Source organism: Macrobrachium rosenbergii, chromosome 6, assembly GCF_040412425.1.
Source record: "Macrobrachium rosenbergii isolate ZJJX-2024 chromosome 6, ASM4041242v1, whole genome shotgun sequence".
Taxonomy (NCBI): Eukaryota; Metazoa; Arthropoda; class Malacostraca; order Decapoda; family Palaemonidae; genus Macrobrachium; species Macrobrachium rosenbergii.
The window spans coordinates 6,424,695-6,434,694 of record NC_089746.1 but is presented as its reverse complement, the minus strand read 5'-3'; the positions used below and the strand labels follow the sequence as shown (position 1 = coordinate 6,434,694).

The following is a 10,000-nucleotide window of genomic DNA, read 5'->3' as shown; positions in this document are numbered from 1 at the left end:
CTCTCTCTCTCTCTCTCTCTCTCTCTCTCTCTAGTTTTAATAATGTTAGTTCTCTCTCTCTCTCTCTCTCTCTCTCTCTCGCTAGTTTTAATAATGTTAGTCCTCTCTCTCTCTCTCTCTCTCTCTCTCTCTCTCTCTCTCTCTCTCTCTCTCTCTCTCTCTCTCTCTCGCTAGTTTTAATAATGTTAGTCTCTCTCTCTCTCTCTCGCTAGTTTTAATAATGTTAGTCTCTCTCTCTCTCTCTCTCTCTCTCTCTCTCTCTCGCTAGTTTTAATAATGTTAGTCTCTCTCTCTCTCTCTCTCTCTCTCTCTCTCTCTCTCTCTCTCTCTCAACTAGTTTTAATAATGTTAGTCTATCTCTCTCTCTCTCTCTCTCTCTCTCTCTCTCTCTCTCTCTCTCTCTCTCTCTCTCTCTCTCTCTCTCTCTCTCTCTCAGTTTTGACAATTGTTCAAGGCTTATTGAAGAAAGTCCTGAATAGTTTTATTTTCTCTCTCTCTCTCTCTCTCTCTCTCTCTCTCTCTCTCTCTCTCTCTCTCTCTCTCTCTCTCTCAAGGGGTTTAAGATTACTTAGTCCGTTCTTCCTGGAAAGTGGAGAGGCTTTTAATGATGTGCTGAGTCCGGTAAAATTGTGCATAATTATGCTTCCTCATAAAGCTTCGCGAATTTTGTTTTAATTATTCTTTTCTCGCCTTTGCATGCCGTGGACAGGTTAGAAATAATGATGTGTTATTGCATTATCTTTAAATTTGTCCATCAAGGACTTGCAAACATTACATTGTTTAAATGTACGCAAGTATTGGTATTGATAACGTGTTTTGTGAAATCTTTTTGCTTTAATGAGAAAATGTTAGTGGAGGTTATTATTCAGATTTTAGGCCCATAAATATATTTAACTTGTGTACTATGCTTTTCACTATACCAAACCGTACGGCGGGCAATATTAATCCTCATAAGAGTTAGCCGGGCGTTCACTCAAAACCTGTTATGCTGTAGTTCCTCACATGATGATGCCCGTCCAGTAAGGGTTAAAAGTGTTTCAGTAATCTTAGTTTCGCAGATCTGACCGCGTTACAAAGCCCACTGGAAGACAGAGTGGAGTTTTATGTTAAAATACGTGAATGACATTATCTGAAGCTGGAACTTGTATGAATTCATAATCTTTTTCGTTTATTCCATTTTTTCATATTTATTATCTTGTGTAATGAATCGAACTGGACTGAATATAGAATTTAGGCCAAAGGCCAAGCGCTGGGACCAATGAAGTAATTTAGTGCTGAAACGGAAATTGACAATAAAAGGTCTGAAAGGTGTAACAAGAGGAAAACCTGAAAGCAGTTGCACTATGAAACAATTGTTAGGAGAGGGTGGAAAGCAAGTTGGAAGAAAGAGAATATGAAAGGAAGAACAGTAAAAGGAACGAAAGGGGGTTGTAGCTAGGGGCTGAAGGGACGCTGCTAAGAACCTTAAGTAATACCTACAGTGCACCGCACGAGTTGCACTGACGGCACTACCCCCTACGGGGATTATCTTGTCTAATGAAAAGCCGGTGAGAGACGTGAAATTTGTAACCATTTTATTTCACTTTCATTAAAAACTTTTTCTCCATCAAAGGATTTTTTGGCTCGAATCTAAAAGAGGATTAGAAAGACATTACTTAAAAATAGTTTGGTTGAAAGAGTCTCTCTTGCGTGATTACCATAATCACTGGAAAGGCTTTTGTATAGTAAGTGGAACCTAATTTGTATGGGACTCAAAAATAGGAGAACGTGCCTATCCAGACAGTCTAATTACAAAAATACTAAAAGGGCCCAAAATGTTACTGACAAATATCGATTAACTTTAAAGGTGACTTTGAAATATTTGAAGGAAACTTTGTTAGGTAGGAAACTGTGTTTAAAAGAACGGTTGAACATAGTGAGGTACCAGTCATTCTAGATGTCCACGTAAGGAGAGAAACATCTTAATAGGAACACTTAGGCTAGGCGGTGAGAAATATTAAACTACTTGGAGTAATCTGAACCTGGAGTTATATGCTGACCAAATTCTATTTTGAAATATTAGGATTGGTAAAACTGTTAGTCATATCAGTGTTATGTTTAAAGTTAATAGTAATTTATACATAGAAATAGCATTGAAGGCCATCCATCAGATTTCAAAACAAGAGTTAATACTGTAGGATGTCCATCTATTGAAGAGAGAAACTGTTAAAAAAAGGAAAAAGCCTCCCGTTTTCTGTTTACTTGGCCATTGTACGGATGAAAAATGCACCTGGTGCTAGGCCGCCGGCTGCTGCCTCGGGTGTATCACAAATAACAGCCCTGGTAAACTCCTCCAGGACCGCCCGGGAAAAAGCTTACCGTTTTCTGTGTACTTGGCCATTGTACAGATGAAAAACGTAGCCTCAGTGGTTTAGTGCCTTTTTGGATTAGGATTAAATACCTCCTTCGGCATTTAATTAAGTATACCTTAGTTTAACCAGACCACTGAGCTGATTAACAGCTCTTCTAGGGCTGGCCCGAAGGATTAGTTTTATTTTACGTGGCTAAGAACCAACTGGTTACCTAGCAACGGACTTACAGCTTATTGTGTAATCCGAACAACATTATAGCGAGAAATGAAGTTATTTCTATCACCAAAAAATAAATTCCTCTAATTTTTCATTGGCCGGTCGGAGGATCGAACGCGGGGCCAGCAGAGTGCTAGCTGAGAACGGTACCCACCGTCTGATGAGGAACAAAATGGGAACCGTGTCAACGCCGCTAACTATAGGAAAGTCTCAACTTTTCGTAGCTATATAATAGTATAGTGCCGGGCCAACTACTCCCTCGGGTAGATAGCAGAAAACTCTCCTGGTAAACTCCGTCAGGACCGGCCGGGAAAAGGCTTCCCGTTTTCTTTATACTTGGCCATTGTACAGATGAGAAACGTAGCCTCACTGCTGTACTCCTGAAGTCAAATTGTTACTTGCTCGTAATAAGGCAGATTTCTGTTAAGTACCAGATGCTACGGCCGAAGCTTCCCTTTCCTATATCACTCGGTCCACTGTACAGATGACAAACGTAGCCCCAGAGTTGTCCTGAAGTCAGGTAATCATTGGTAATTGCTGGTAGTCCTCACATAAAAGCAAATAACCCACTCGTTCTGAAATATAATATTCATCAATACAGGGCAAACGAACAAGCAATATTAATTTCTTTGAATCTGTTTACTGGGAATATGACAGTATACGAAGAGAAAAATTTGTCTAACGTCAATGTAAGAGGCACACGACTAAAGCAATAATCTCTCTGAATCAGTTTAACACGAATATGGCAGTATAATATGAGAACCCAGTTTTGTCTGAAATTATGGCGAAGCATTGAACGTACACTGTCATACAAGCATTTACAAAAGACAAAAAATATATAACCCTACATATAGTGATGATGACGTAGAAAGACAAAGATATTACAGTATTAATTCGTTAATGTATACTGGTATGTGTACAAGGAGAGTTAATACTTATTGATTGCCTATTTTAAAAGTATATGGCCTACCCCAACGCCAAATCAGTCCTTCAAAAGAAGGCACCGTACTTACCCCATATAGAAATGGGAAAAGGCACGTTAAAACGAAGAAGAATGGACATTACGCTAGGACCGGTAGCATTTTCCCAAGATGTTACCGAGACCTTTCCTGAGAAAAGCGGGACGCCATATCTTAAAAACTAACCATAGGCTTTTCTTGAAAATAATCACATTGTGTTTCCCACACCCAAAATGTAGCCTGATGTAACCTAGGGGCATAGCAAAAAAAAAAAAAGAGGGCTGATGCCAATACTAGCATACATCTCAGGAATTTACGACCTGGTAAGTTTCAAGAGAACACTAGCCATGAGTCAGTCAGCAGGTACAGCCATAACACTACCTGTAATTTATTTTTTAAACATTGAGAAATTACTATTACAGCAAATATAATGAGCATAACTAACGTCAGGGAAGGATAAACATTGATAAAATCAGGTTCCAAAACACATATCGGGAATCAGATATACACAGCTTTCAAGATAATTCAAAATATAAATAAAAACAGAACTACCTTGGACTTAGTTTACTAAAGCAGTTTCATAAATACTTAACTCCTCCAAATTTTCATAAATATTTAACGGACTCCTCCAAAATTAAACTTAAATGGCGATGATATTGTTTGAGTGGAACAAGACCAGGAAGAATCTCTATATTTCATAATTTGTCAATGTCTATTGAAACTACTCATGATTGATAATTACTTGATTTTGTATCCTGTCACGAGTGATTAAAATTACATTTAATAAAGTAGTTATTTGTAATAACTTTGCACATTTGAAGATTTTGATTTATCTCGCCTTTGATTTATCTCGCCAACACTTCCTTCGCCTGTTACGTTCCGTATTTTATAACGTGCTTAAATCTCAAGTAGGGAAGATTACTCTTCAACCCATGAAAAGACTAAGCTGTATGTCCAGTAAATCATTATGAAAATTTCAGGAGCAATAAACATTACTTTAACCTAGACACATTTCAGATTGTTAGCAAAATATAGCATAATAAATAAGTTGATAAACGACGTAGAGGACGCCCTTTCAAAACCATACTGCGTCTCCAAGAACGGCTGCTTTCTCCTGCAGAAGAAAAAATACGTCAGTTGGGCAATTAAGAAAACCGTATTTCGTTCGTGTAACAGATTTATAGTCTTGCTATTGCTGTTTTGCAGATGGTGTCATATCTGACAATACTGTCATATTTCTTGTTAATTTGATTTAGCGTCATATTTCGTGTTCCATTTCATATTTGGTGTTACTGATTAATAGTATATTTCATGTTGCTCGTATTTTGATTTGTCATATTTGATGCTACTCTGATTTACAGTGTCATATTTAATGGTACTCAGATTTACAGTGTCATATTTAATGTTATTCTGATTTATAGTCATATTTAACGTTATGATGATCTAGTGTCATATTTAACATTATTTGGAATTTTATACAGTCAATTTCTTGTTTTTTCTCTCATACTTAATGCAATTCTAATCAACACTAACCACATTCCAGATCTAATCAGCTCTTGCATTCAACGGAGTTGGAAGTCGCCCCCAACCTCTGACATTTGCCATTGTACTCAGAGCAAAGACAAAGCTTCGCAGTCTAAACTCCACGACAACAAACTGTCGGGAACTAATTAGGAATCCAGCAGACGATCCAGTATTTAAGAAGCCAACTCCATTGTTGTCAGAGACGCCGAGGTAAACATTGCCTGGGAAAACCGAGAGCACTGTTGAAAGTCAGGGTGGTAATGTTCAATTTCTCTGCAGTCAGTCTTAAGTCTCTCTCTCTCTCTCTCTCTCTCTCTCTCTCTCTCTCACACACACACACACACACACAACACACACACACACACACACACACACACACACACATACTTATATAAGACAGTTCCTCAATGGGCGAGTGGGTACCGTTCTCAGCTAGAACTCTGCTGGTCCAGCGTTCGATTCTCCGACCGGCCAATGAAGAATTACAGGAATTTACTTCAGGTGATAGAAATTAATTTCTTACTATAATGTGGTTCGGATTCCACGATAAGCTGTAGGTCGACAGACTTGTGTTTGAAGTGATGTTCGAACGTGTGAACGGGATATTTGGTTGTCGAACGCGTTTGTCGAACGGTTCGAAGAAAGTCTGTTCGAGCCTGACTTTTGTGGTCGGGGCTTCATTGTCCACAAACCGTTTGAATGTGAGAACGGCGGCGCGTCGAACCAGTGTTGCCAACCGTGGGGTAATTACCCCACGCGTGGGGTAATTCAGCCTCAAATCCTGGCCTCTGGGGTAATGGGGTAATGTCACAAAATCTGGGCAAAACGTGGGGTAATTTCAAGATTTGTTGGTCCTTAATTTTTTTATTTTATTTTATTTTATTTATTTGTTTATTATGTGCAAAAGGTACTTTTTTCTTTCATTTATTTATGTATTTATTTATTTATCTATTTATTTATTCATTCATTTATTTATTTTCCAAGCAAACACTACTCACTACATAGCCAAACTAACGGTTCACTGGCTGCTGCTACTGATTCCTGAAAACTATTGCGTCATCCATGTCGGAATCTAACACGTTTGAAATTTGTATAGTGTAACTGTTGCTCGGGGCTACAAGCCACTACATGTATTATTGTTGTAGTAGGAGTAGCCTATTGAAGTTTGAAATTCGCATGCAGCCATTCATCCCGCCTGGATTGAGTTATTTATATTGTGTTGTGAAGTTGCATGCGGGATATTAGCCTATGGATGATAATAATCAGGCAGGCCCTTCTACGCCTAAAAAGAAGAGACAATACAGGAATGAATTGGCAAAGGAGGAAAAAGAGAAAGCAAGGAAACAAAAGTTTAGGGACGAATGGCTTCAGGTAAGAATTTCGATCAGTGATGTGATAGGCTGGTTGGTTAGGTATTCCCTGAGATATATTCATTAGCAACTAGGAAAATTGGCTGACTTGAGATTATTTTAGTTTTCATGCCGGTAAAACTTGCTGAGTAAATTCAATTGAGTGTTAGGTAATGGCCATGGTGTTTCAAAGTAAAGTAGGCTGACCTTAGGCAACTTAGGTTAAGCCTGTGTGTGTAGTAAGTTATTCGCCTAATTTATTTATATATGTTCTTGAACCATATATTTGAAGGAGTATACACACACAATATATGTAGTGTGTATGTAGGCTATGTATATTTTCTCATTTATGTTTTTGTTTTTTATACATATATTATTTACTTTTTTTTCTAGTATTTTTAAGTTGAAATTCCGAACGCTTGAAGAAATCTCGAAATTCTTCCCGGACTTGATACATAAATGTAGAACATGTCCGAGAAAATCCGGACATATGGTTAACTTTAAGCTTATATGAATGCTGTCTAGCCTATAGACTCAGTGTGGGCAAGTCAGTTTATCGTTTCTTGGATATAGGCTTAGGGTATTTTCTCGACATTCACAAAACGAAAATTATTATAGTTTTAGCCTAGTGGATAGCCTTGCCAGTAATTTTATCCATCTTTTCGTTTGTATGGTAAATATTTGGATTAGGCGTAATTCGTTATAGCCAGAAATACTATATATGGCTAAGCCTATCCTGAAACTTCACATTTTATTCCTTTTTTTTTAGGAAGCCGAATTGAAGCCATGGCTAGCTGCTGTTGTGAATGACCCTTTTCGTGCAAGTTGCAAACGTGATTCCAAATTTAATGCTCACCGTAGTGAAATAAATAGGCATAGTAAGAGTGAAGTACATAAGAAAAGAATGCAATTTTTGGAAAAACAACAATCTTTGAGTAGCTGGGTTCGTCCAAAAAATGAGGCAAAGGTTGCATTACACAATAAAGTAAAAATTGCAGAAATCAAGTTAGCTTCACTTTTCTGTGAACACAGTATATCTATGAAAACTATGGACCATTTATCTGAGTTGCTAAAGGAGATTTTTGATTCAGAAATTGCTAAGAATGTAAAGTTGCATAGAACTAAACTTGCTAGCATTGTGACAAATGTATTAGGCAAGAAAGAGACAAATATGCTTAGCTGTCAATTAAAAGAAAAAAAAAAGTTTTCACTTCTCATAGACGAGGGTACAGACATTGCTCATACTAAGTTGATTGCATGTGTTGTCATATTTTTCTGATGATAAAAACGATGTTGTTATGCAGTTACTAGAAGTTATTTCACATGATGCTAAAGATTGTTCTGCAGAATCAGTAGCAAATGCTGTTATGAAATGCTTTGAAGATAGAGGCATTCCTTTAAACAATATGATTGGTATGGCAGCAGATAATGCCAGTGTCATAGTAGGGGAGAATAACTCTGTAATGACAAGATTAAGGAAGGAGGCAGATAAAAGTTTCTTATTGTTAGGATGTATTTGTCACTGTATGCACATTGCAGCAAGTAAGGCTGCTCGCAAACTACCTACTAATGTGGAGGCTTTCATTAGGAATATTTCCAGTTACTTTGGGCATAGTTCCAAGCGACAGGCACAGCTTGCAGAATTACAAGTTTTCATGAATGCTGAAAAGCAGCGCATTCTAAGACCATCTGATACACGTTGGCTTGCATGGTGACCGCCCTATAGTCCGAAGGTCCGATAGTCCGAAGGTCCGATAGTCCGAAAGTCAGCAGGCCCGATAGTCAAAGGTCCGATAGTCCGAAAGTCAGAAGGCCCGATGGTCCGACGGACTGTAATCAGCCCCCACCTCCATAGCTAATACGGCAAAATTTAACCAGTAAACACCCATAAAAATACCAACATAACGTACCCTAGGGGTGTTTACTGGTTACAATTTTACCGTATTAACCATGGGAGGCGGGGGATTAATCAGGCGGGGTGGGGCGCTTGCCTCGGAATGCCGGCTTAGACCTACGACTATCGGACCTTCGGACTATCGGGCCTTCGGACTATCGGGCCTTCGGACTTCGGGCCTTAACGGACTGTAATCGGCTTGCATTGCAACATTGTGTAGCCCGTATTCTTGATCAGTGGGATGTATTGAAGTTGCTTTTTTCAGGCACAAATTGAGGACAAATCTTTCAGCTGATCATATAGTTAGTGAGTTTAACAATCCATTCACCAAGGCCTATCTAGAGTTTGAGGTTTGTTTTTAAAGTATTTCAATAGTATAAATGCCTTTTTCAAAGTAAGAAAGAATCTCATAGGTGTATTTCAAAAAGAAATCCAAAGAACTGTCAGATTTCTTTGTCAAAATTTTATTAAGCCTCAGTATTTGCATGACGTGTCTAAAATTGATCCATCAAATACAAATCAGCTTTTGCCTTTATCTGAAGTTTCCCCAGGAAAGAATTGCTCAGATATAATTGCAGATGCAGACCTTAATTCTGATGTCACAATTTTTAAAGAGATGTTTATCATTTTATCAGATTGCTTTCGAGGAGATCAAGAGGATGCTTCCTTTAAATGATCCATTTTTTCGTGAGCTAGAATTTATTGAACCTACTGTAGCACTTGACCTTAATAGCAGGAACAGACTACCATCTCTTGGTCTCCTCAAAGATAAATATAATCATTTGCTGCATGGCGATATTGATGAGGAATGGCGAAAGCTGCCTTTGTATTTTGATGATATGGAGATTAAGGACCTGATGAAGAAATCTAACACTGAATTTTGGGTTTTCTTAGCTACTGTGAAAGATGTTAATGATGAGCCTGTCTTCAAAAATTTGGTTGCTTTAGCAAAACTTGTATATACTCTTCCCCATTCTAATGCAGAGACTGAAAGGATCTTTTCATTTTAACAGATACAAAGACAAAAAACGAAATAAAATGGGGCCTTTATCAATGCCATTTTAGTTACAAAATCGGCAATGAAAGGTATGGATGAAAATTGTAGAAGTAAAATGGTAACAAACTGATCTTATTGAACTCCATAATGTTTCAACGTATGCCTTTAAGAATGTATTTGATAAATAAAAATAAAAATAATCCTTGTACATCAGATTTATTAATATTCACATCCTAATGCCAGGCGTGGGGTAATGGCAGGTTAAGTAGGGTAAATTCAGAGCCAAGGTAGGGTAATGAGTTGTGGGAGGGTTGGCAACACTGCGTCGAACATCAAACTTCAGTTGTGCTTCAAACCAAGGAGTGAACGCATCAACCTAGGACTGAAATATGGAGGACATCAATGGAAAGAGGAACGATAGGGAGGTGTTACTGCAATTCATACATACCTACAGAGATCATCCAGGCTTATGGAAGGTGAAATCAAAGGAATATTCTAATATAAAATAGCCAGAAGCAAGGGGATATCAGCTCTTCAGGACATATTGAAAACTTGAGCCGGACTGTACGCGGGACGCCGTGATCAAGAAAATCAACTGCCTACGGGGCTCTTTCAGGAGAGAGTACAGGAAAATTGAGAACTCGAAGAAGTCCGGGACCTCACCGGATGATACACGTCTTCTCTTCGGTATTTTGAGATGTTTGTTTTAG

At 38.2% G+C, this 10,000-nt stretch overlaps 1 long non-coding RNA gene across 1 annotated transcript in view; it reads left to right on the top strand.

Moving 5' to 3' along the window:
* The window catches only part of LOC136839132 (uncharacterized), a 26,014-nt gene that overhangs the window by 7,631 nt on the left and 8,383 nt on the right, over positions 1–10,000 (top strand). The window contains exon 2 of the long non-coding RNA XR_010853214.1: positions 5,070–5,260. This is a non-coding gene — a long non-coding RNA (uncharacterized lncRNA). The remainder of the gene's footprint in view (positions 1–5,069; positions 5,261–10,000) is intronic.